The sequence below is a fragment of the Magnolia sinica genome, chromosome 1, assembly GCF_029962835.1.
Source record: "Magnolia sinica isolate HGM2019 chromosome 1, MsV1, whole genome shotgun sequence".
Lineage (NCBI taxonomy): Eukaryota > Viridiplantae > Streptophyta > Magnoliopsida > Magnoliales > Magnoliaceae > Magnolia > Magnolia sinica.
The window spans coordinates 119,525,711-119,529,135 of NC_080573.1; positions in this window are offsets into that span (position 1 = coordinate 119,525,711).

Here is a 3,425-nt window from a genome sequence, read left to right on the forward strand (position 1 = left end):
CAACGCCCGAGGATATGGTAGAGTCCTCGGGTTTTTAGTGTGTTGGTGTATGGACACGAGTGGGGCCCGTGTCTCGGTAATCCAGACCGTTGACTTGTGAGTCGCATCTTGGATTTGGGGTGGCACCCAAATCTCCAGGATTGAGAGGCCTCTTATCCATCCAATGTTTTAACTTTTCAGGTTGAACTTTTAACCGTTCATTTGTAGGCTGCCAAGCTTTGGGGTTAGGATGGCTGGACGTCATGATGTGGCATGATTTTATAAGATCTGGACCATTTATCAGACAAAACCTTGTGGACCCCACCTTATGAATGGCATTGATCTTGGCATGTGTGAAGGCGGTCGCATAAGTATACCGGTATGAATTTGTGTTCCTGAGATCCATCCCGTACATCAGGTTCGGCGCACCATGTTTGTTCTTTTGCCCGAAAATCAGGCGGATCCAATACTCAGGTGGGTCACACCATAGAGAAAAGTGTAAAAAATATGCTTAAAACAACTACGTTCACGTGGTGTGGCCCACCTGGGTTTTTGGGAATTGCGTAATTTTTGGACATCTCTTGATCCTGGTGAGGCGCTTCAGATTAATAGATGAGATATCATATAAACACCACGTTGGCCCCAAAGACAACAAATGGACGGTGGTGAACGGCCCTTTATGCGGACGATCCCTGCTTGCTGGATTCCCCCTCCCTCGGTGGGTGTCACCCGTACCATGTGGGGCCCACTTTGATGAATTTTTTGTATATCCATGCAGTCCATCCTTTTTTGCAGTTCATTTTGTGGCATGATCCCAAACATTAAGCAGATCCAAACCTCAGGTGAACCACACCACTTTAAAAAATTAGTGAACGACCAGTAAAAGCTTTTTTGTGGGCCACAAAAGTTTTGGATCAATAATATATATTTTTCCCTCCATCCAGGTCTGGTTGACCTTATCAACGGGTTGGATGGCAAAGAAACATTACAGTAGGCCCTAGGAAGTTTTTAATGGTAGGCATTCAATTACCCCTGTTTCCTGTTGTGTGGTCCACCTGAGATTTAGATCTGGTTAATGTTCGGTCGAAAATGGTACGGAAAAACGGATGGACGGTGTGGATATACGAGAAATCATCAAGGTGTGCCCCCCGATGAGGACGGGGGTGTCCCCCAAGCCCATGCAGGGGCAGCTCTGCAACAGAAAGTGTGAAATGATCAATGGTTCAAAATAGCCCAATCTGAATTTTATAAGGGTATCATATCCACCCACGACGAGTCTCATCACATAACTGATTTAGATAATAAAACGTGAGTTCAGATCCAAGAGTGCCTTTTGACTCATATGCACGTTGAATAAAACAGCACTCACAAGCATGTTTAAACCGTCCATTGTATTATTGTGGCCTATCTTGATGATGGGACCAGGGCAACGGGCTAGGCTGGCCATTAATCATTAACCCAGGCCCGCCGAGTCCTTGGGCCAAGTTTAGGTACCCAAGCCCCAGCCCTATAGGTTGGACTACCTGGCCCTTTGCCACCCCTAGCTCATCCATTCATCAGTTGGGCTTGTAATCTTGGCCCAGACCATGGCCCAAGTTTAGGAGCCACTCATCAGATGATCCCCACTGAATAACTATCATTTTTAAAACCAGTCTAATAAGATCATCAGGTAGGCCACACATTCACATTAAATGCATGATTGAGAAAAAAATGAAAAAAGGTCCAAATTTCGTGGGCTTTTGCCCATTGAATGTGGACATTGGTCATCGTGCGAGTAAACTCATGACTGTTAGCACCTTTCGTGTGGTGGCCCACTGAAATTTCAGAAGATGGTGGAGGTCACACAATGTCCAATTGGCATCCTGTCCCATCTTAGATGACTGTTGTTGGATTCACGTAGCAGTCTTTCACGCAGCAAACCATTGTACTGGACATAATATGAAACCATTAGGGTGCATTTGGATGTTCATGAATTCCTTGGGCTTCATAAGATTTTAAAGAAATCAGATTTGTATCATCCCAATTTGAATATCATCCTATCTGGGCCATTGGGTTTTTGAATAGCCCAACTTGGTTGGGCTTGGGCTGAGTCCATTTAGCACGGTGAATTTGTTGTCCACAGACTAGCTCTGGTCATCAGCATTACAAGCAAGGCCAATTAGGGTTTTTTTAATACATGACACGACATGTCAGCACACTTGTGCGAGAAGACAGAAAAAGTACTCACCAAGTGCAAAAGAGAAATTGTGAGAATCCGAAATACACTTTTGCCACACATGCATGTCACGCCAAGCATGTCATAACACCTTGGGAGGCGGTTATTCTCCTTGTAACATGTGACAAGAAAACATAGGTTGCACATATGTAAAACGCCCAATGCATAACACCACGTTGATGACATTCAGTTATATATAGCTGGATTTAATTGGCCACGTGCAACTGTAAACTTCCAAGTGGTGCACTAAAGATAGAGATTGTTTGGAAGGAGAAACACAACCACACACAGCAACATAATGGTTAGGTAACTCTTGAAAATAAAATAAGTATTGAGTCAAGGACACTAACTAATCGGATCCTTGACCCTAAAAGCCGAGAGACCACATGCAAAGCCACTACCTAACAAAAGTTTATAAAAATAGAAGAGAATGAAGTCTATATGCAAAGGACCCTCACCATGTTGCAGCAAGTTCAAATTGATTACCATAACTTTAGTTTAGTCTTTCTATTTTTGTCCAATGTATCACTGTAGCAAAGTTATATTCAGTGTAATCTCATTCAAGACCTCGTTGTTGAAAACCCCAAATTCTTAAGTTCTTACTTATTGAGATTCATTAGCCATAGGGTGCTGGCAAAACCACGACTCTCTTATGACCATTCATGGCTGGATGACTCAATCATTCACGATCATTTCACCTGCTTAAATTGTTATCGGTAATTTCTTCTACCTTATTTACTTTTCTGCCGATTATACTACATATATGACACAAGGAAGAACCTGAAGAGACAATGAAAAATATTATTGTCATTTTCAAGTAATCAAGACTTTCAATTCAAAAGAAATAATAAGAGAAAACTCAAAGATTTTTCTTGAATAATTGTTTATGATTTTTCATTTATATCATTAATAAAGAAAAAAAATAGAAATTACTCAAAATAGTAAAATTCCAACTAATAAAAGTCCTAATTCAAATAAAATAGAACTTACCCAAAATAATAAATTTTACTAAAAATAGATTCATCAATCAAGTGTAATATATAATTGAAGAACCTGTTTAATGGGTATGATGTAATATATACACATCAGTGTGTGCTCATTGTTATAGTGGATGTCTTCAACCACATTGTTTCTTGGATCTACTTAGAGGAAAAATCTTAACAAACACTCAACGACTTATAGGGGAGTCGATGGGCTGGGCTGGGGCTGAAAAATCAGAATTCTGAATAGG